Here is a 23985-nt window from a genome sequence, read left to right on the forward strand (position 1 = left end):
CAAGCAGAGCAAAATGACAAGGAGACTGGTAAGTCAGCCCATGAGGGAATCAGAGCTACCTAAGGAAACAGAGCCTTGCAGGACACCCAAGAATAACCTCAAGGAGCTCTTTCCTAACCTCTCCAGTTTCCCCACCAGCTTTCTCCCTGTCCCACACACCTAGTCTTGCAGGGAAATGAAAATAACCACTAAGGGCTACCTACGTACATTCCCTTTCAGAAGCAACACATCAGGATATGGGCCAATTTTATGATCTGACACCATACTCATTTATAAGGTTAAATGAGTTTCCCAGGCATCAGTATTAAAAGCACATGTACTGAAGTTACTTGGCCCTTAAGGACTTAAGACTTTCTTCAAAGACAATATTTATTGCCTGTAAGCACTGCAGGGAGTCATACACCTATGAAGTCACCAATCTAACATTTGAGTATTTAATCATTCAAAATTCTAGGAACACCAAAGATCTCTTCACCTACTCAGGGATTGGGACTGTAACTTCTTTAATTATAGTGATTTCCTGCACAAATACATCCTACTTCCCACATCCTTACAAAAAGTTTTGTTATACCTTACTCCTATACCACCCTGTACCTTAATAATTTTTTGCTTCTCACATTTTTTTAATTGGGTTTCTACTTCTCAGTGTCGCTGACCAAAGCAACTGAAGGAATAAAGAAATGGAGACCTCAAACCATGTACGTAAACTGGGTAATTAAGGTAATAAAAAAAAGGAGATTACTAGCGTACCTAGGAACAGTGAGGTAGAACTTATCACATCAAAATACAAAATTTTCAAAACAGTACATTTTATTTCACATTAGACAACACATTCCCCAATTTGTCTCAGTTGTGACATGTCGATAGCTTTAGATTGCTTTTGGTGGTCACCCATGCTGAGAAAGATTTATCAATCTTCAAAACACTCAAAAATCAAAGATTCTGCATTTTCACATCAGTTCACAAGTCAAAGTGTATCTTCCCATTTATTGGAACATTTGGCATAGATTCCCTTTTAGGCAGAAGGGTAGAGATGAAGCCATTTCCTTTAAAAATGTATTTGTTCATAATTTCATTTATGCCAGAAAAATTCAGATGATAGTATATTCTTATTCTTATCAATAGCAGTAGTCTTAGGATGTCAGGAACTGTGAAAGGAAGGCTTTTAGTTACTTTCTCCTGTCTAATTTCCAATAACGTACTCCCCGACCCCAACTTGAAAATAGGGGTGTTACAGAATCCATCTGATACCACAGTATTGAAGGCCAAATAGTATTTCAGATATATCTGATGCCTAAATAAAAATGTACAAAGTGAAAACTAGAAACATCACACCCAATTTGTCTTCAACTTTGTTCCCTCCACCAATTATCTTTTGCCATTCACCTATTTCCTTCTTCATTTACAGATGTAAACTAAAAGTTATATAAATTACTGTAACAATAAAGTCCTCCTCTTTTGCAGTGAACGTTGACTTTAAAACTACCTTCTGATGGAGGTTACATTGATTTAATTAACAAATCCCATAATTATCTAACTCAAGGTTTAGTTGATAACTAGCTCAAAATTGTTTCTCAAAGACTTACAGAAATTAGTGGGAGACAAAGTACCATGTCTTCATCTCAATAAGGACTACTGATCGGAATTGCATTAAACTAAAAAAAGCAATCCCCTAGTTAGACTTGGAGGTAGTAATGTTCTTAAAACCAATACCAAACACAGGCAGGCTGCCCTTAGAAACTGGTTTGACCTTTTCTTTCACTCTTCCTCCTATCCCACCCTCTGTGAGTGATTTAAAAATAGAAAAGGTCAAAACCCAGTTGGGCCTAGATTGAGGATTGTTGTTGATACCCTCCAATTTTTGCCAATTACTTCCAATTTCTATTATTCTGAAATTTTAAACATGGTAAAATTGTTAAGCTATTTTAATTAACTGATATTATTCCACTATTAAGAAGTCCTTTCTTGAACATGTTTTGATGGTGACATTTCTAAAGGTTAAGTTGAGATACTATTGCAAAAGAGAAATCATGTCTCCATCTCCAATTATGTTATGTATTTCAAAGACATCTATTTAGGCAGCACATATTTGTCAGAATGTAAAAATGTAAACAATTAAAAACAGACAAAACTGGTAAGTGCATTTTAAAACCAATTGTGGCTAGAGTATGTTTCCCCAATGCTGGTACCAATGAAACTGGAATTTGGGAATTAGTTGTTTGTCATCCCTCCTTCTGTCCAGCAGCGGTCACAGTCATTTTTCATTAGGGATGGGCCAGGAAAAATAAAGTGCCTATTATAAAGAAAGTTCCTGCAACTTAAAGAGCAAGCTCAATAGAAAACCCTGCTTATTGTAGTGGCCAGAGTGGTAGAAGAAACATGGAACAGCAATTAAAACCCACAACATTATTTACGGACTATGCCATGCCCTTAACCAGAAAACAGGCCAAAAGAAAAGCTTTAAAAGTTCTCTAGGAAAGCATTTATTTTTTGTTTTTGTTTTTGTTTTTTTCATGTCTCTCGGGCTATCTGGGAACATAGCAAAGAGCTTTATACATAATAGGCATTCAAATGTACTTGTAGAATGAATAAATGAAGAAATGAACAGTAATCTCTTATATTCTAGTCTCAAAGCTAACTAAAAAGTATCTTTCAGTCAAGATCTTTTTTGTTTTCTGTCTAGCAATTAACACAATGCCTTGAAATAGACACTTCCATTTAAAGAAGAATTTCATTCCTTTTTGTTTTGTTTTGTTTGTTTTTGTTTTGTCCTATTGCATCTCCAAGACAAAATAAGTGCCTTTCTTACCAGATCTGTTCCAATTTAACATCACCTTCCTCAAAGTTTGTATAAATGAAAAGTTCTCTCTTATTCCCACTCTATAAAACATGCCAAAGAGAAGGTGATCATTTGTTCTCAGTGTCTTACTATCACAGCTGCTCAATAAACTGAAAGAACTGCAGTCTCTTATTAAATAGTTCCTATGTTTCCACCATAAACTAGTGAGATTAAAGTACATTTTGGTATAGGTCCTTTAAGTCTCTTCATTCTCTGCATTTGAGAACATTATACAGGGTAAATAAATTTTTACAAAATACAGAAAATCTAGAAAAAAATCTTTACTGTTCAAGTGGCTTCCTGACTCTATGCTAGGCCAATAAGCAAATATTTTTAAAACCAGTTGTTTTATCTTAATTCTCATCTTAAACCATCCATCTGTAATCAAAACAGAATGTTAAAGTAATGAATTAAAGGACAAACCCTAAGCTCCCTTATTATCAGTCTTCTGGCTTCAAACTAGGTCAATGAGCAAGTGAAAATTAGAAAGAATTAGGAAAAAAGTCTTCATTTAACATTAAAAGAATCATGCCTTATTTTTCTATTTTTTTTTTTTTAATCTCTAAGGCATGTCGATAGGTTTTCTGGACCAGGCCAACTCAACTAATTTATCTAGCATAATACTGTCCAGAAAACAGGCACTCAAATATCTACTTAAAAATCAATGATGTTTTCTTATCTTCATCTATAATCTGTATTCTGATGCCCTTTTGACTTAGCCATTTCACTTCTCTTAGGACCTAGAATGATGTATTCCACATAAAAATGCTCTAGGTTTATCATATGAATCTAAAATGAAACCTGAGCCATTTAATTTTAAGCCAGGCAGGGTGGACCTCATTCACCTCCACCTTCAGCATTCAACATTTTAAAGACTGATAGAGAACTATAACATCTTTTTTAAAAACATTTCCCATCTCTTCAGTCTAGCTAGAGAGCAAGGACACCCTCTGATTCAGATATTATCTTTCCACAGCGTTCAGCATTTAGCATACTTCCTGGCACAATTCCATTTTTCCCATGTTTTTATTAAATAAGCTTAGTAGTGCTTAACTTTTAGTCTGGATCTCACTTATTTCCTTATTTCTCACTGGATTTCCTTATTTCTTCCTATGAACACCTCATAAGAATAAAATCATTTTTATATCCTTAGGCATGGCATAGTTCTAAGCCTCATAGAAAGTAATCATTCATTAAGCCAAGTTATTTCCTTATATCTGTATAGAACAGCAGGCTTGTAAATTTACACAGATCTCTGTTGTAAGTTCAATAATAATGATAATTTCTGCATCCCCGTTTGTTGTCTCCACAGATAAGACAGAGTAAATAATCAATGTTAATTCAGCAGATATTGCTTATACATATATGGCAATTTAAGACTTATAAATTGATTTTACACATTATCTGCTGCTACCCAGGACACAATAAAGATGGTTTATCTTCACATCCCTAATGCCTAGCAAGGAGACTGGCACGTAATAGACAATTATTAACCAGTTTTGCATTTACCAGATATTTAATCCTTTGCATATTATATTCAGAGTGTTTAATAGTTAAGAACTCTTCCTCAGATTTTTCCAACTTTTTTCATAGTATAATAAGTGTGATATAATTTTATAAGCCCAGTACTCAGCACCAAATCAGAAAATCAGTAGTTACACTTATATGATGCTTTAGAGTTCCCAAAATGCTGACACATGTATCGGCTTATTCTCAGCTGTAAGCACATTGAAATGATAAATCTTTGTATCTCTTTAGTGCCTATAATAGTGAGTCCACATAGTAAGTAACTGATATTCATTCATTCATTCAACAAGTATTTAAACCCTCAGTTTCTATAACTATTTATATTACCTTTGTCATAGTGGATGTCAGGAACACGAGAATTTTCTGGAGACAATGCCTATCTCACAGAAAGTTTTATTCACACAGAAAACAGCTAATGTCTTGTATTTATATAGCACTTTAGAAAGTGCAAGTGCAATCTCAATCATTACATTTACCTGTTACCTGGTAAAATATACTGGTGATAATTTAATTTGACATCACCATTAAAGTCTTGATTGATTAAAACAAGCAATATCCAATTCTTTACATCTAAATATAAGCCCCCCTCTTATTACTTGGAAGCATTATCTTAGATTTCAGAGTACCCAAAATATACCTGGCCCATAAAAGGCAAATAATATTCATAAACATGTAACACACTGGTATCTATACAGTGCTTTAGTTTACAAAGTACTTTAATATGCACTTCATAATCTGACATTTTTAATTCCCTACTGAGGACACTGTTTTCCCTTTGACATCTGTAGCACTTAGCATGGTATGTGACATGTTATAAGTTTTCACAATAGCTTAATCCCTTGTGTTTGCAGTATATTTTATGCTTTAAAAGCAGCTTCCATGTGTTTGCTTTTCTGCTACCTGGAATACTGTACTTTTACTTAAAATTACCAGAGCAGCGGAAACATGATGGCCACAAATATATGAATTATTCATTTATCAAACAATTCCTAATATTTTCATAGTATTACATACTTCTGACAAAGTACTTTATTCAGGCTTCTTTTAATCTTTGTATTCACAGTGTCTAGTAGAATGTACAGAATGTACATACTGTGTAGTCAATATTCATTCATCAACTCTGAAACTCATAAATCTTTAAGTGCTTTACAGTTTACAAAGCACATTCACATATTTTTCTTCAGGTCACCTGGATGTAATAGTAAATAATTATTGCATCCTTAAGTGTCTAGCTCAGGGACAGGCACACACAAGTATTATTCAGCACACAGTCCCTGGTATGTACATCAGGGATGATAGTATGGCCCACAGACCAAATATACTTGGTTCACATGCTAACAGTAGTTTTTCTTTGTAAAGGGTTAATTTTAAAAAATGTGTCAGAGACCATATGGCTCACAAAACCTAAAATATTTACCATCTGACCCTTTACAGAAAGGGTGTGATGACCCCTGATTTACATAATGCTTCACAACTGACAGTACACTTTAAATGTCAGCTGTGCATGGCTGCTGATATACTATTAATGAGAATGCCTTGCACTTTTTTCTCTGCTTTACAATGCTTTCACATATATTCTCAATTGTTTAAATTTTTTTCTCTCATGGGGGGGAATCAAGGAAAGGATTAAACCTGCTAAGTAAATATTCCCAAGTTCTCTCACCTTTAAACCTTGAGGTGGGTATTAAACTCAGGAGCAGTACTGGCACAGTCTACCAAATTATTAGGCCACTACTATGAGCAGGGAGTTCAAACTGCCTCCTTGGGGCCTCACTCTGTCCCAGGACCAATCATCTGTTTTTTTAACCATCACTAGGAATCCCAAACCCCAGGAATCCTGCTCACCCAAGCTCAAAGAAGTAAGGTGTTTCTGGCTGGTGCTTCAACAGTCTGGCACATCTGGGTATTTCTTGTCTAATTCTTCTCACTGGCCTGGAACATCTCTTCACATTTTCTCTAGATAGCCTAGCACCTTTTTTCCCACAACAGCCTGATGCTTGCCTTTGCTCATCAGCCTATAGCTCCTAAAGAAAAGGGACAACTGAAATACAATCTTACCTATATGTCTCTCTCATGTGAATTGGAGGCAAAGACAAATGGAAATTTAAAAAACAAACAATAAATGGCCCAAAACTGTGATAAAAATTGGCTTAAGACTGGACCAAGCATAATATTGCCAATGTAAAGATATGTTTCCTTAAGGTAATGGCAACATCTAAAAGGGCATCTCAAAAAAGTGGGCTTAAATGGAAACATAAGAACTGTCAAGGGAGAAATGAAAATGTCCAAGAGTAGGAAGGATGGCAATAGAAAAAAGCTGGGGTTTAGCGTTCTCATCTTGGGATTTCCTTTGGTCTTGGGGCTTCTATCCTTCTTGGATTCTGTGTCATGGGCTTCTAGCTTCCCACCTAATTTAGCCTTGAGATAGATTTCTCTCTTTGACCTTCTGTCCATCTAGAGGCTGGAGTCCTGGGTCTTTATGTGTGTCTGGGGCCTTCCATCCTTGGATCTTAGATCTTCAAGCTAAAGTTTTTATCTCAGGTCTTAGACATGGTGTCTTATGTCTCAGGCTTTCGATGGGTCCCCATTCTTAGGCCTTCAGTCTCCTACTCTGGGTCTTTGTACTTCTATCTAACTCAAGTCTTGAACTTTCCATCCAACTCAGTAAGGTCTTCTATCCAACAAGGGCCACCTTTTTACATCATGGTTGTCAGGACTTTGGATGGTCTCAAGCCTGAAGTTTCCATCTATCTTGAGACAGGTTTTCCATTTTTGTCTTTAGGTCTCAAGTCTCAAACCATCTGTCTTTTACTTTGGGCCTTCTCTCCATTATGGGCCTTCCACTTTCTGTCCATCATAGGTCTTGGGTCATCTCACAGGGTGTCCTGGCATAACGAACAGCTCTGCAATGTGTATTTTGATAGTTGACACACTGTACCTATTGGGAAGGGGTTAGGAAGCCCCTTTGTCACAAAGACACACACATGATCATACAAATGCACAAAAATATGCAAGGATAGAGGACTGCATAAAGTCAAAGAGGGGGAATCACAGACTCACAAAGAGGCTGAAATACTCAAAGGTGAGTAGAAGGGGAAAAGCAGAGAAGAAACAAGAGAACAGAGATGAATGCTGAAATGGAAAAATCACAAAGAGCAAGGAGACACTGAGACAGAGCAGAAACAAAAAAAAAACAGAAAAAGAGACACTGAGACAGAGCAGGAAAAAAAAACAGAGAGAAAAAGAGACACTGAGACAAAGCAGGACAAAATAGAGAGAAAATGGCCCAAGAGACACAGAAATTTGAGATAATGAGTAGAAAAAGTAGAAGGGAAGGCAGAATGAGAAAAAGGTGAAATGTGAAACCAATAAGAAGGGTAAGGGAAGACAAAAAATCAGAGTTCACAACAGAACAAGAAGAGGTATAGGCAGAACAAGAAATGAACAAAAAGCACACATCATGTGACACAGAGACACAAAAGGAAGAACAGTGAAAGAAGAGCCAGATCTAGGAGAACAAAGAGAATCACTAACAAAATGAAAAAACTAGAGAGACATCCAAGACAAGGCACAGACAACTCTTAGGAACAAGAAAATGAGACAAAGATACACAGAGACGAAACTAACAAGAGAATCATGGAATGGCTGAGACACACTTTAGACAGAGAAGGAAAACCAAAGAGACTCAAGAAAAAAAAATAGACAAAGAAATACACACTTATGAGTGAAAGAGGTAAGCAAAGGTAGACATTCAGAGGAAGAGGGTAAGAAGTAAAGACAAGATAAAGTAAGGGGCACAACAAGAATATGAGAAGCATCACAAAAAGAAGACAACAAAAGAAAACCAAAAAGTGCATTAATAATTAATATAAACTATCATCAGTACCAATACTACTTATATTACTAACAATAATTATTATAACAACCACCACCAATATAGATGTTTTCTATTTACAAACTTTTACCTTACAAATTTCTTACATAGAATCAAAACATGCCAACTCTGCCTCCCACTAGACGGTATTAATGGTCACCTGTATCGTGTCAAATGAACTTACAAAACTTCTTGGGTTGCCTTTTACTTACCATGTGCCAGACACTGTACTAAACACTTTACATACATGATTTCACTTAAGCCTCACATACGAGTCTAACCACAAACTAAATTGACAAAAGCCATATACCTATTGAGTAGCAGAAGATTTAAATAGAATGTGTACCTTTTAATATCCTGTTTCAATTGTTTACAAGGATTTTCAAAAGAGCCAAATAAGATGCCACAAATGAGTGAATATTATGATAAAGGGCCCTTAGAGAGCATCTAGTCAATCCCCTCACTTTATTTCATCACCTTTCCCCATCCCTTTAAAAAACTGACTTCATTTTCACACCCTTCCCAATTATAATGGCAACTTCAGGGACTGGGCTTCCTTTAACACTAAATCTTAACTGCAGTAGATGCTTTCACAAGAGAAGGTGAGAAAGAACCATGGAGGAAAAAAAAAAAACATTTTTTTTGTTTTAGGCTTCTATAGTTTACATCTCTAAGAGTATCAAGGCATTTATGCGGTGAAGATAAGAAGAGACAAGGTGAGACTCAATTACTCTGACACAACTGTATGCAGACTGTAATATCTTTGAATTGCTTCAGTGAACCTAGTTGGTAATACAGGTTATTGGTTATCCTCGGAACTCACTTTTAGCACCCCCTGCACGTTAAACCATCATACTTCATCCTATACAAACCTGGAACAAACAACTATTAGCTTTAAAGTGATCCTCACAGGATTATAACACTAACGACTTACTTCATTCTGCTGTTCTAAAATGTTAGCATGCCAGGCATGTTGATCTTCCTTTGATGTGTTCAAATTTCTTGCTCTCTGCATTGTTTTGGGGATACAATGATTTGGCAGATAAGAAGGGAACAATCAGGAGCTACAAAAAATGAGAGGGAAACAATGTAAATGCCATAAAGATGTATTAATTGAGTACTAGGCAAGAGTTATGGGAAAATTCAAATTAATGAGCTATAGAAACGGGTCTCTACAAAGCTTAGAAACATAAAGTTGAGGTTTTTATATCTTTAGAGATAAAACTAACACACGTTCTTCATTCAACAGAATAGGAAACTATGGCAAAAATAGGAAACTATCTTGCCTAATAACACTCACTGAATCACTGCAAACACCATCAATCCCAGTCTTATTCTTTTGGTTGAATAATCTGTACAAAATCTATATAATCAGGGCTTACTACTTACTGATGCTTACCTCCATCTCCCAACCTACATCCCCCTAATCAGCTTCTCTTATCACCAACCTAGAGTATGCAGGGTCCTGGTTCTTTAGACCCTACATCCTAGATGTGTGGCGACAGATAACTGTGCCATTTCTGGTCAGGTTCCATCAACCAGCAAGTACAGCATAAAAAGATACAGCTCCTATGTATCTTCGCAGTTTGTTTTGCATGTTATCTCAAAGACAGCCCAAGGCATCTTGAAATATGTAAATGATTGTCAAGATTCCCCAATAGGGCCTCAAGAAAGACTCTGGGGACCAAAGGGTCCAAAATGATGATATGCCATGATAAATGGTACAGATGCAGCAGTTGTTTCCCATGCTCTCCTTAAAGAAAGAATTTAGGGGAGCCTGGGTGGCTCAGTCGGTTAAACATCCAACTTTGGTTCAGGTCATGTTCTTGCGGCTGGTGAGTTCAAGACCCTCATCGGCCTCCATGCCTATAGCCTGCCTCGGATTCTGTGTCTCCCTCTCTCTCTGTCCCTCCCCTGCTCGCACTCTGTCTCTCTCTCTCTAAAATATAAATAAACATTTTTAAAAAAGAACAATTTAACTATAAGCCTCTACCACACACTAGTCCTACCCTAAACATCCTAACTCATGCAGCCTACTACTGTCTTCACATTATTTTCAACCATCTCACACCCAGTTGCTTCCCAGGTTAGTTAGGAAGCTGTTTTGACCAAAACATACACAGTTGATAATAATGGAAAAAATCTTAATGGAAAACTAAGTGCAACGTAAAACAAGATCAAAATTAAAAGCTACTTATCCTTTTAGGGACAACTTACCCACCTCTGATGTATGGCGGTTGTTGTGAGACTTCCTAACCTGGGCTCAGGAAAGAATCTTGGTAAAGCCTCCTAGCCTAGGGTTGTTGCCCAGTGATAGTGAGCTTTTCCCCTGGAGGATCCTCATGCCCCATCTCCACCTAGGGATCGTCAAAGGGAATGGGTCACTAACACTGTAGGGCAACAAGCCTATTCTTCAGAGGAAGATCTGGAGAAGAGATAAAAGAAAAATAAGTTACTGAAATGAAGAACACTGGAAAACTCTGTCCCAATTAGCAATTAGTCATTAAATTAAACCTTGTCTGCCCTTTTCTTCAGATGGATTGAGGGGTGAAAATTTAAAACTGTGTAGCACTCCATATCCTACCTACCAGCCTAACAACATGCAAATGCTTCTATTCGTTCCAGTTCCATTCCTTGCATTTCCCTTCATCTCCAAGAGCAATTTAAAACTGAGTACCCAAATTCCGATACCGTGCTTTATTCTACAGTATCCATTGATGAGCATTTCTCTAGGGTGTATTATTAATACCTTGTTATTCTCATCATAAAATAGGATGGGGTTCAAGAAATCAAGGGCTTGAAAGTAAGAGAGGTAAGGTTTTCTCAACCAAGTGAGCCATCGAGTCACTTAGAAAAACTCCCATGTGATCTGACTCTGAGTTCTTTTTTTTTTTAAATTTTTTTTTCAACATTTATTTATTTTTGGGACAGAGAGAGACAGAGCATGAACGGCGGAGGGGCAGAGAGAGAGGGAGACACAGAATCGGAAACAGGCTCCAGGCTCTGAGCCATCAGCCCAGAGCCCGACGTGGGGCTCGAACTCACGGACTGTGAGATCGTGACCTGGCTGAAGTCGGACGCTTAACCGACTGCGCCATCCAGGCGCCCCTGACTCTGAGTTCTTTAAGAATTCTTCACATTGCCTCAGGCTTTTATAAAGCACTATTTTAAGAACTGAGCAATCTATCTCAATCAAAGTGCCTCTCCATCTAGTTTTATATAGCATTTCCCTCTTTTAATTTTTATATCAAGTATTAACATACTGTAACAATGCCAAGGTAAACAAAACTGTTTTCTACTCAATCCACATAGTACATTTTCTTGAACAGCTCATATAAATGGGGCACCACCAGAATCCCAGGATATTCAGAGAAATCAATAATGGTTACAGGCATATAAAACACCGGTTATAACAACATCTAAGCATATCTATGCAAAAGGAAAAACAAGATACAGAAAGCTAGGAATCCAGTAAATAGCTTACACAGGCCCTTGGATCTCTGTTATTCTACCTTTCAGCAATTTTATGGTTCTTCAAATTAACAAATTCTCAACTTTTTAAAACAAGGGAATGACAGTGGCAATGGAATTGGGACTGCCAAAACAGGGCTAGGACACATATCAAGTTGGTACTATGCATCAACAAATACTCAACACTTACCTACTAGTCTGTCAAAGGAATGTGGAAATAATTTCAATTTCAAGGCTTGCTAATCAGAATGGATAGGTTTGTTCTATCTTTCCTACTAAGTAGCTATGATATGCAAAAGGAAGTGATTTATTGTTTTGTGTCTCTCATTCTTTGTTTTTGAAATGGGGATCAAGTATGCTTGCCCTTATAGACCTCACTGGAGCTTAGCTCTGGAGGGATAAATGAAATAATAGGCCACACTCATCTGTAAAGTCAAAATATATGTGTATATGACCAAAAAAAATGTAGGAATTGATTAAAAAAAAAAAACTGGCTCATGTTCTGTTTTAAAAGCAGAGCTGCAAGAAGTTAAAGTCTATAAAGCCAAAGACAGAATTCCCATAATGATGAGCTCCCCAAACTACCTTTTTTTTTTTTCCAGGTGGCCTGCAAGCCATCGTCTTAGATTATTTGGAGTTTATCCAGATTCTCAAAAGGAAAGATCTGCTGAATGTGAAGCTGCTTAGAGCTACTTGCAGTCCTCAGGTTTCACATGCTCAGAACGTCCTTGAGAAGAAAGACAGGACTCAGGAAGACACCAAAACTGTTGAGAAATCCACAATAAAAACAAAGCACTTTGTATGGTATGGTGTGGAAAGCACCAGGTATGGCTTCCAGATTCCTGATCAGGAATTACTATATGACAAGTACCTTTATATCAATATCAAACAAATTCTAACAGTAGTATGTAAAAGATCACTTATTCAACTCTACTCCCTAGATAAGATATCCAGTGAAACCAAATCAGTGTTCTATGATGTTCTTTCTCAATATGAGCAGAATAGGCTTCAAAATCTCTTGGCAACATCCTTTCCCATCCTTAAGATTAGATACTTTATCCCCTAATACAGGCCTCCAGTTAAACATGGCAATTCATGCATAGCTATACATATTTATTCTGCTCCTTCTTGAAACCCCATTAATGATGGTAAATGGGCATTCCATGTACAAGTAAATTTACTCAAAGAATTTTTAAATTAATGGATTGAAGTACAAATTCATTTATACACACCCCAGTTAAGATACCTAAAAGGAAATGACTAGTCCAATCTCTCCAGATCTTCTGATCCACTCTGAACCATATTTACTGAGTATGGCTACATTAGACCAAAGCCTTCTAGTTTTGTTTTTACACTGCTGACATGTTCAAGAAGCATTCCCTTTCCATCAAAGGGAAGCTAAAGCCAGAGAAAGTGATTACATTTTGGAACTGGTAAAAAAGAAAAAAGCAAAACAAAAAAAAAACATATTTTAGGATTCAATACTCATTGACAAGAATTTTAAGACTCTCAATCTGTCATCTCATAGCTCAACAAAACGTCAACGTACTTTAGACCTAAAACCCTAATGTCATAGCTGGCCAACTGGTTCAAGTACTCCAACACTAGCCAAGTCACAGAATCATCACAGCTAGAAGGGGTATTATTGATCATGTAATTGGACATTTTCATTCCCTAAATAAGGAAACTGGGAGCCCTGGAGATGAAATTCCATCAATGTTATACAACTAGTTAGTAGGTGGCCAAGTGGTACTTAAACCCAGGTTATCTCTCAATTCAGAGGTCTTTTGCCTGTGGGGTATGGGCAAGGATACTCAGGGGTATAGGAGACTTCTACAAAATTTTTTACCACATTTATATTTCACCATAAAAATAGTCTAGATCATTTAGATGACTACCTTTAAATGGAAAAATTCCAGTGCCAAATTAGTGGCAAGTGGTACTACTTTTGTTGCCTGGAGTTTAAAGAAAAGGACAGAGGAAAACAATATATAAATGAGTATTGTGCCAAATGAAAGACAAATAGCACTGCTATGTGCTATAACAAGATCTTGCAGCAGTTTGAAAAGGGTAATAATTTGGTTAAGGGTATTAACAGCACATGAGAGAAAAGACATGCCATGCTGCAAAGAAGCAATACGATAATAGTAACATTTTCACATTTTAGTAGCCATTTATATACTATTACTTTGTATACTTGCTGTGTTTTACAGTTTTTTTATCGATCTAAGCACAAAGACTTTACTCTTATTTTTTTCATGCTCTTTAGCTTAAAAATTATTTCCATGAACTCAGAAGGGGCATAAGAATTTTTTAAAGAAAAGTTTAATCAAATACAGCAAAATGATAATTGTAGAATCTAAGTGGTGAGTATATTGGTGTTCACTAAACAAATTTTTCAACTTTTCTGAAAATGTTCATAATAAATGTTGGAGGGGAAAGAGGAAAAAATTGAGACAAGAGCTCCCTACTGTCAAACCTGTACAGATTTCAGAAACAGTGTCTCAAATATCTAACATAAAATATAAAAATTATGCCCAATACAAATTAACATGTTACTACTCCATATGCAATACAAGTGACACATCAATCAGAACACTTAAAAATTAGCACACCAATTAGCTTGAATAAAATTCAGTAAAATTACAATGTTGAAAATTGCATTTGGGTTACAAATTGCCAGGAAAAAATCTACTCCTTGGGTCTTATGTAGGTACTTTGGAGAGCTAGCTGGAGGTCACTAAATGGATTTTCTCTACCTCACATAGGAACATGCCCTTCTCTTCCCTCCCCGCCTCCAGTGTTCTCAAGGTACTATAGCTAATCACAAAAAAAAAATACTGAGAAAATAAATGCATACCCAAGAAACAGATTACCTAACTTTATTAGAGTAATTTAACCTGAAAATGAGGTGCAAAATGTGGAAATTGGGATAGAGCCTAGTTGTTAAGAAAGGTTTGTTTCTGCAACCTATTGTAAGTTTCAAAACTTAGACAAATATTTAGGGTAGAACAGTCATAATTAATTTCAGAAACTTTTAATCAACCTATGGCTAAACTCTCCCTAAACTCAACCATAGAGGCAACTGTCAATGTACTCACCTACCCTAACATGAACATAAAAAAAAAAAAAAAAATCTCCTAACCAAGCCAGGCTGTTGGAGTAGAAAGTAACAGATAATGCACGAGAGGAGACTATAATGATTCATGGGATAATGGGCTATAGTTGGAAATCTCTGTATAAACCCATGTTCAGCTGAAACTAGAGATTATTACACATATAAATACTAATAGATATGTACATATACATGAGTTAATATGCATATATATATATATATATATATATCTTTTTGCTCTTATCAATTCAGAAGGTATAGAAGCAATAACACCCCAGTAGCAATGAGCACACATAGCACCCACATCTCAATTTCTAATACTGCTCTCCAATAAAAAGAATAGAACTCATTGGAGAAATGGTAGATTCTGGGATGAGAGACATACACATGAGCCTGCAGCATCTTGTAGTGTCAGAAAGAGCTCAAACAAAAAACAAAAATTCACAAGGATGGGGTTATATTCAAGGAACCAACTGAAAGAACTCCCACTGGCCAAAGCTGAAACAATATGAACCAAAATAAGTAATAGTGAATCATTATCCAGCATATAAAATAAATATTCATGAGTCCACATTGGTATATGTGAACTATTAAATAAATACATAAACCGGAGGAGAAAAGATACATTTTCTATGCAGAAGAATTCCAAATAATTTATGTAGATACTTGACCATCAAAGAGGTGGAGCAAAACTCCCCATTCTTTAAGCATATAGTGAGTTCCTTTCAAATACACTATGATAAGGGAAAAAAGTAATTTTTTTAATGTTTATTTATTTTGTGAGAGAGAGCGTATGTGAGTGAGAGTGTGAGCATGAGTAGGAGAGAGGCAGAGACAGAGGGAGAGAATCACAAGCAGGTTTCGCAGTCAGCACTGAGCCCAATGTGGGGCTCAATCCCATGACCTTGAGATCAAGACCTGAGCCAATATCAAAAGTCAGATGTTCAACCAACTGAGCCACCCAGGAGCCTCAGGGAAAAAATAATTTTATATGTTAAGTGGAGAAACTTGGCAAACAGTACCTTAGCCAAGTGATAAGGATCAATATCAACAATGATATGTCATATTGATAGTATGTACTCAAGAAGTAAAAATGGCAATCTATTTCTGTAGTCTTCCACCCAAAAACTCATGCTGAGTCTTGTCATGAGAAGAACATCAGACAAATCCAATAAAGGGACATTTTACAGAATACTTGACCGTTAGTCCTCAAAATTGTCAAGGCTATCAAAAAATAAAGTCTGAGAAATTATCATAACTAAGAGGAGCCTAAGGAAGACATGACTACTAGATAAAATGTGATATCTTGGATGGGATCCTGTAACATTAAAAAAGCATTAAAGAAAAACTGAGGAAATGTAAATAAAGTATGGACTTTAGTTAATAATAATGTAGCAATACTGGTTCACTAATTGTGACAAATGTATCACAGCACTATAACATGTTAATAGTAAGGAAAAATGGGTGTGGGGTATACAGAAACTCCCTCTGTACTATCTTCAAAACCATTCTGTAAACCTCTAAAATAAGCAAGTTTTTTTTTCTTTTAAATCTTCCAACCAGATGCTGAAGGCTTAAAAATCGCAGGGTTTTTGTTTTGTTTTATTTATTTTTTAATATGAAATTTATTGTCAAATTGGTTTCCATACAACATGTTTTTTTTTTTAAGCAAGTGCAAAATGGACCTGAGAACTGGTAATTCTGTGTTCCAGATTTTGCTACAGTAGGTATCATCATTGTTGGCAAATCTGGCCTAAAGACTTGCTTTTTCTTTTCTGTTTATAAGGATTTAATTGTACTTAGTTTTAAAGTTGAAACATATGAGGCCCAAATATGAAGAATCCACAATGTCAAAGTTATTAAAATTAGCAATTAAACTCTTGTTCTTGTTCATCAGACTTTATGGAAGGACTCAGTCAATCCATTACAAAACGAAGGCAGTGAGTTATAGACAGTTTTCAGTCAGGGAAACATGTAAGGCTAAAAAATTCTAATGGTATATAGATCATAGAATAATTGCACACCAATGCTAAACAATGGCAAGCATACTAACAAACAAAAAATATAGTATGCCATAAGTTTTCAAAGCTATGAATTAAAGTAACCTAGGTATTTGGTAATGAGTCCAGTAATGTAAAAATAGAGTATGACAAAAGTTTTCACCTCTATGGATAAGGTAACCTAGAAATTTTATGAGACATGGTAATGTACACTGATCTCCCAGCAATATCCTTACTTCCAAACTGTTACAAACATTCAGTTACATATTTTATGCAATAAGAAAGTATTACTTGGATCTGCTGCATAGCCTCTAACATTTCTGGGGAAACTAGAATAGCATTCTAGTTGGTCAAACAAAATAATAAGTCTACCCAACATCTAAGAAATCTAGCACTGGCCAAATTTAAAATTTGCTTCAATCTCTCATCTTATCATGAAGAAATCAAAAGCTCATTTCCAACGTAGTCATCAGAATGAAGGATAGAGTTCTTTAACAAATTCATTTGCACAGGGAGCACAAGGAGCCTAACATTCGATGTCTCAGTACTCTAATTTGGAGAGATCAAGGAAAAGCAATCCAGTAAAACCTAAATCATCAATAAAAAGTCAATACAATATCATCAATATAATGATATATAACTATGCATGGCCATTGAAGTTTAACTTGTTAAATTCATTGCGTCAGCTAAGTCTCAAACAAATACTTAAGATTCAACTTGAGTTGGATTTTGAGGGAAACCAGTGTTAAGTGCTATTTGTCTATGCCAAAACTATGGTACTGAGAATATCAAGTTTTCTTCCAATCCAATCTGCAAGGCTTGAGGCAGAGGAAGGCATTAGCTCTGTTTAACCACACACCATCAATACTCTGTCACCAACCAAGTTTATAAGGTTTGGGGGAACAGTTACCTCAGTTTAGATATCAATTTTCTTCTCTTTAATATGGCAAATTTCCAGAACACTTTCACAAATAAGAATATTTTAGCAGACACCACAGATTAACTTTTTAAATTATTTACTTCAAGTCAAACTCCCATGCAGGTGTACATTTGCTAACCAGGGCCGATATCCTGAAAAAAATTATGAATGCTTAATCATAGCAGCCCTAGGTCTTATGTTTTCCTACAATTTAGGGAGGTGTTTAGAGAAATGGGTAGATAAGTTGTAGAAAGTTAGAAAAACTACAGGGGTATTTGGGAAAAGATGCACAAAACAAGGATCAGAAAACTTCCTCCAATCCTATATATTAAGGTTCTATAAGAAAGAAAGTCAGAAATGAAATCACAATAACCACTTAGAGAAATGCCCCAAAAAAACCTTAAGTGCCTTCCAATTTTGCAAATGACAAAATGTCATTTTCAGGGATTGAGACATTCGATTCAAGTCTCTGTCTTAATTTATCAGCCATCCCTAGACTGAAGTTGAGACAGATGGTGATTTTATCCAAGGACCAGGACCAAAGGCTAGATGTTCCTATTCCCACTTCTGAACTTTTTCATAAATTTGCCAGCATCTCATTCCTTCTGTCCCCAAACTCATGAAAAAAAGTGACTCTATCTAAGAAAACATGTGCTTCATTAAAATACACTTGCAAAAAGCAAGAAATACTGAAGTTGTGTCTGTAAGCCTTTAGCCTACATATCCCAAGTAAACTGATCAAAGTGCTCCCTAGTCATACTTTGCATTTTCCCCTTGCCATCACTTTGCTCAATAAGAGTGTTTCTTTCACTCTTCTTCCTCTGTGCCCCACAGAACTTCCCAACATGTTTATGCTACTCATCAAATTGCCCAACAGCATAATTATTTGCTCATTTTAGCATCCTTGTTGACAGGAATCGTATCTATGGTTTTGTTATTTATTCCAGTGTATAACCCAATAAGTATTTGTTGAGTTAACACAAAGATTATATCAATTTTGAAGATGCCCACATTTTCAGAGCATCCCATTTTATAAATGCTAGAGACTTTATTTCAAGCAATGAATTGAAATATAATATAATTAATTATATTATAACTATAATATAATATCCAAGATTCACCTTTGGATGCTGTCTAGTGCAGGCTTCAATCCACTTAAAATTGATCCATCCTTCCTCTTCAGTGGGGGTATAGAACCAGCTCAGAATTGATCCCTTTAAAACAAATTCCAATAAATATTTATAGTTGTATATCAATGTTGAATAATTTTATTAGCAACAAAAAAAGGTCTCAAGCATAGACCAGTGTTTCTCAAATTGGGGTGATAAGAACCCTGGGGGTTTGTGGATATATTCTCAGGGATCCCCAAATCCTACATAAATTATATAAAACATCATATACCTTTAATAAAGATATCTTAAAATTGGAAAACACGTTTACATTTCAAATAACCTTGTTAAGTCACTGTTTCTCAAAACATATATTCTTTAGGATCTCAAGAAATTTTGTTCCTTTAAAACGCATTTTATCCTGACTAATTACATCAGTTTGAGAAACAACGGCATAGACCACATTTCCAAGGTGGCTCAGAATCATTTGTATACTACTACCAGTCAGACTGGGGGATGTCTTTAGGTGTCGGTGGAAAACAAGCCATGAGGAAATATGGATAGGAATTAAAATGAGCAGTAAGAGAAGCTCCACTCATTAGTATGGTTCTTCTTGCTACTGCCAGGATGCATGGGTATGCACAAAAGTTTCGAATTTGATGTTAATATTTTTTTTCAGCTGGACCTTTTTCAGTTTGTTTCATACCAGGGAGGCTAAGCTTTTTAGCTTATCAAAACATCTGCTGAGAAAAGGGGAAGGGGAAATGGTATATTTAACTTCATAAAAGTGGGCAATGCCATGGTTTTCTTATAAAACTTACATTTCTCCATTGCCTTCTTGCAAAGTAGGTTCTACAAATATCTCAAACTAAAAAGGCATCACTACTCTCATGTTTTGGGGCAGAGATAGAATAAAAAGGTACAAAATGTCAACGTATCAGATTTATACCCCCAATCCCTGAACCTTGAAAAGTTCAAGCTTATAATGAGATTTGACAATCAACAATTCCCCAGCCTTGGCATATAGCCAAACACAACAAGCTAGGTCTTGTCTCTTTAATCACTTTTCATACCTCTAAAAGAGGTAAAAACAAAATGACACTAAAATAAACCAACTGGACTACACATATGGCTGCAATATTAATCATATCGTAGACCAAAGAGAAAAAGTAAACCCACCTCCCTCTTTAAGTTGATCCAACTAACTTCAAAGCCTAGTGGGCTCCCTTTTTAAAACTCTGTAACTTACAATTCACACCACACAGCACTTATCATTCCCTAAAGGTATTTCAAGTGTGCTTATATTAGCTTCCCAGAAATACAACCATCGCAGAAATGATATTATATAGGACTACATCATTTCTACCCCTCACTTCAGTGTAAACTAGCATAAAGTGGGGTATACACTATTTATATTGGTTAACTCATATGGTGATATATATATATATATATATATATATATATATATATAATTGCAGATGAGACAGGAACAAGGAAGGAGACCCTCTGACTTTTCTACGACTAGCATTTAAGAGAAAGAAAATAGAACATGGAAAAGATTACTTAATAGCTACAAAGTAGTACTTACAGTATTCTAAAGAGCCAGAGACTCTTCTTACAGCTGTCCAAGGAGCTAGTAGTGCATACTGCACCCTGAGCTGGGCCGATCTTTTGACATCCTTGTCAGAGGAATAGTATCCTTTTTCAGTGATTACAAAGAACTGCTGTTGTGACCACTAGTTATTTGCTTCAGGAGTTCCATATTAAACACTTATCTGCCACACCCTGCACACTAGAGACTAGGATATTATTCATTTTACCAAACAGCTGTTGAAATTCATGTCCAGAAGAATGATTAGATCTTGGCTTATTTTTCAATCTAAAACAGGGAAATTGGACCCATCATTTCTAATCCCTCACTTCAGTGTAGTGCTTCAGGCTAGTTTAAATTAGCAGATTTAAATAGTGTGCATTTTATTTATGTAATAGATTAATCAAGTAAGATGAATTATGGTTTTCAAAAGTGCCTCAGCATATGTTCTCTCATTTCATTCTTTTACAGCAATCTTCTTGAAATAAGTAAGGGGTGGTAGATGCTTCAGATGAAGAAATTTAAGGATTAGAATGTTTAGGTAGTTTTTCTAAAAGTGAACAGTGGTAAAGCCCAAATAAATAATGGGTTTTAAAATGGTGGTAGAACACAAAGATATTGCTCTTAAGAGTTCCACTCTAGAAGTCTTTTGGGAATACCAAAATAGCAAGAGTCACAGTGGTCTATCCACAGACCCAGCACCCTTAGTAAAATGAGAGACACTGGTCATCAGGTACATGGTATAAATGGGTTTTTGGACCTCAAAATTCAATGACCAGGTTTACAATTCCACCTTGCAAACAGTATTTTTTTTTTAATTGTACGCTGGCAACTGGCACAGTACAATAGCAATATACAAGAGGAGAAGCGAAATTCTTGGCCAGGCAATCTGCTCTGGAAGGAAGAATACACAGACAATGCTAATCTTTCTTCCTGGGGAGACAATTTTCAACTGATACTTATACTGGAAATCTAAAATAAAAGGTGGCAATCCAGCTTTCTAGGCCTGACTTGCCTTGAGCATTTTGCTCAGTGAAGCAGTAACAGAAATGGTCAGGGATGGTTCCTATCCCAGAATGTAACAACTGGAATTGGGATTATTAACAAATGCAGACAAAGGAGTGAAGGTCCATCCACCTAATTCAGGCCTGTTTTGGGTAGTCAACACTGCACAAACACATCAAAATGGTAGGAAAATCTTGGGCTGATGACCTGAAAAAAATGGGACAATCAGTACTGTGTTAATAACACAGAAGAGACTTTGGGTACTCAGCATTACTCAGAAGTAATGCAAAGAAGTGGAGGGGTCCATGTCTGATGGGAGGGACCAAGGATAGTGCAACTGAGGCATTACAGCAATACAAAGTGAGTAATGCAATGACATCTGGGATTGTTAATGTTTTAAATCCAAGAGAAAGGGCCTTGCCCAGTCAACATTCCCCAGCAATAATGCAAAAGGGGTAGGGTGGCGTTGGGAGGGAAAAAGGAACACAATCTTATTTAGTGGCCCAATACATGAACACCTGAAATTGTGAGAATGGTGCTTATGCACCTTGGATGGGTCCAAGGGTGAGCAAGGGGTGGGAAGAGGGAAGGAAGGGGAAGATCATGACTACTTGGAATTTTATACATAGAAGCAATACAAAAGGAGAGGGAGTATGGGGTACTATTTGATGGACAAGTTCACAGCATACTGCCATGTTTATACTTTATTATGCCAAGGGAAATTGGGGCTGGGAGTGTTTGCCTAACAAGGCCAGGGAGGAAAAACCCATTGCTAATTGCCATTGTGCCCACTAATAGTCCCACTAATTGCCATTGTGCCCACTAATAGTTTAATAACTCTAAACTAATAGAGTTTTGTGTGGTCAGCAACCCCTGCATTAATGCAAAGGGGGTTTAAGGGAATGTTATCCTAAATCTAACAGAAGGGAACATAGACAATTGTACATTGACAGTCCAAGAAAGGGGCTTTAGTACCCCTGATGTATACAAAGCGGGTACAGAGGTCCCATCATTGCTAGTGGTGCACATTAATTGTCCAAGAGCTGAGGTCATGATAGCACTCCTCAGCAGCAATCCAAAGATAGTGGTAAATGCATAGGGCATCCTTTCACACTACACAAATCCACAGACACATACAAGTCTGTACAATTATAATCTCAAGAGAAGAGCTCATTTATGGTTAACACACCCCGGATACAAAGGGGGTTTGAGGGAATGCAACCCTAGTCCAACAGAAAAGATGGACAATTGCAATTATGCACATTAGAGTCTAAAAGAAAGGACATTAGGTAAATAACATCTCCTTACTCCAAAGCAAAGAGGGGTTCTAGTATAAGACACACTTAGCAAACTGCATTTATACACATGAACTTTTCAAGTGAAAGAGTCTTAAGTAGTGGACACTACCTGCTGAACCTGGTAAGGAAGTAGGCAGGATCCTTACTGAGTGCACAAAATAGGAAAAAATGCAATTGCACATATTACCACTCCAAAAGAGGGCCTTGGTTGATCAGTACACACTGCTGTACTGCAAAGGGAAGCTGAGGGTGTATAACTATTTCAATTATGAATATTAATGGTTTACTAGAAGGAACTTGGGGAGAAAACAGTATCCCCTGCAGCAGTGCAAAGCAGATACGATAGTTTTGAAAGTGATAGGGTTGTGGAAACTACAATTCTTCACATTAACCATCCAAATGTAAATGTCACAGCAGTGAGCACCACCTACTGGAAGGGATAGAAGTAGGGGTGGAGGATGTCCCCATCTAGTGCACAAGAACCCAGACTAATGCAATTATGCACATTAACAGGATAAGTTAGGGATCATCAACCCTAGCATACAGCAAATGACATACAACAGAGTAGGATGAACTAAGTTGCAATTATGTACATTAATGTCCAACAGACATGGTATGATCAACTAAAACCATGTATCTTGTACAGATACAAGGATCTTAAAATAATGGGCACTCCTTGCTAAAGATAAAGGGAGTGGGAGAGGGGTGTCCTTATTTGGTGTACAGAAAAATGTACAAATGCAATTATGCATAATCACAAGGCATGAAAAAAAGGCCTTAATGATCAGTACCCCTTCTGGGGTCTGAGAAGGTAGTATCTTATTCAAACAGGATGAGCCTGTGCAATTATGCACATTAATGTCCATGGTGCATGGCTGTGGTCAATTACAATTGTCTTCCTTGACTGCTCAACAGTCTTGTACAGGGCACGGTCTTGTACAGTGGGCACTCCCTGCTTGAAGATACAGGGAGTGGAGAGAGGTTTTCTTCTCTAGTACATAAGAACCCAGATAAATATAACATGCATCTTAACAGGCCATGAAACGGAACTTTATGGGTCAGAATTCCCTGCAGTACTTCAAAGGGAGTGTAAAGGGGAAGAATCCCAATGTAATTGTCATTATGCACATTAACAGTTTGAGAAAGGGGCCTTAAATGGACAGTACCCCATGAAGTAAAGCTTAGAGGCTGTGAAAAGACTCAGGGACCCAAGTTAACTCAAAGGACAGTGGACAAC

General features: G+C 36.6%; 2 long non-coding RNA genes across 4 annotated transcripts in view; both read right to left on the reverse strand.

Moving 5' to 3' along the window:
- Positions 1-792: 792 nt before the first annotated feature.
- LOC125159653 (uncharacterized) overlaps positions 793-23985 on the reverse strand; it is a 34550-nt gene continuing 11357 nt past the window's right edge. The window contains exon 2 of the long non-coding RNA XR_007149869.1: positions 793-6436. This is a non-coding gene — a long non-coding RNA (uncharacterized LOC125159653). The remainder of the gene's footprint in view (positions 6437-23985) is intronic.
- LOC125159652 (uncharacterized) lies at positions 6443-23985 on the reverse strand. 3 transcript variants are annotated; one of them, XR_007149864.1, is made up of 6 exons: positions 20443-23985; positions 18867-18959; positions 12297-12438; positions 10462-10665; positions 9175-9304; positions 6443-8083 (listed from the first exon to the last, which is right to left on the reverse strand). It is a non-coding gene; the product is annotated as an uncharacterized LOC125159652 (long non-coding RNA). The 3 variants fall into 3 exon arrangements; XR_007149865.1 differs by having other exon boundaries at positions 10458-10665; XR_007149866.1 differs by having other exon boundaries at positions 12297-12475.

Source organism: Prionailurus viverrinus, unplaced genomic scaffold, assembly GCF_022837055.1.
Source record: "Prionailurus viverrinus isolate Anna unplaced genomic scaffold, UM_Priviv_1.0 scaffold_55, whole genome shotgun sequence".
NCBI lineage: Eukaryota > Metazoa > Chordata > Mammalia > Carnivora > Felidae > Prionailurus > Prionailurus viverrinus.